Genomic DNA, 865 nt, shown 5'->3' with positions numbered 1-865 from the left:
ACCACGACAGGCCGTAAACCTTTACCTATTTCATTAAATATTAACACACGTCTCACACGCCGCCTCTGCCAGGTCAAAATCAAGCTCCTTTTTGACATCTATTAAGAAAAGTTTCCGGTGCTCGGTCGTAGCTCCATCATCCCTGGCTAACCTTTGCCTTGTTTTGACACATTCTAGCTACCTTTTAGCTTCTACGTGACCAATTTACCTATGACTTGACATTTCCTTAGCTGGGGGGGGGCAGTCGGGGCCCAACTTTAAGTCACCTTTTTAAATATTTTGGCAGATTATTAGCTATTTAAGTGGCCTATGCTTTGAGCTAATCTTGCTACATTTTTAGCTAACATCAGTTAATTAACCTGGCTATTTTTGCTATGACTTCTCTTTTCTGTTTGTCCTCTCTGTAATTGTAATTATAATGGTGTTTGGATAATGTCTTGCTATATGTTTTTTTTTAAACTAATCAATACCTTAAAGTAGATAGATCTTTAAGATTCAGCTAATACGACTATTTGATTTCAATATTTGAGGTACAGTTTTGACAAACATTGGTATAAATTTGGCAAACTCTAGTTTTTTGGCTTTTTTGTACATGTTGATTTGAACCGTTGGCTAACTTTTAGGTCTTTTTTTTCCCCCAGATATATTTATATAAGCTACTGTTGTGCTACCCTTTTAGACTTTTATTATTTTACTTTTAATTTTTGCTGCTAAGGTTTGCAAGGAAAAATATTTTTGATTTCTTATTCTTATTCTGTGCGAATACAAAGCATTATGCAACAGACGTCTGCTCTGAGGAGGTTGATGCTAAACTCAAACTCAAGTCAAACTCACTTAAACCACTTTGGAAACCGTGAAAAACGTA

The sequence above is a fragment of the Cynoglossus semilaevis genome, chromosome 7 (genome assembly GCF_000523025.1).
Source record: "Cynoglossus semilaevis isolate Cse_v1.0 chromosome 7, Cse_v1.0, whole genome shotgun sequence".
Lineage (NCBI taxonomy): Eukaryota > Metazoa > Chordata > Actinopteri > Pleuronectiformes > Cynoglossidae > Cynoglossus > Cynoglossus semilaevis.
The sequence above is the reverse complement of the archived record's forward strand: the minus strand, read 5'-3'. Positions refer to the sequence as shown.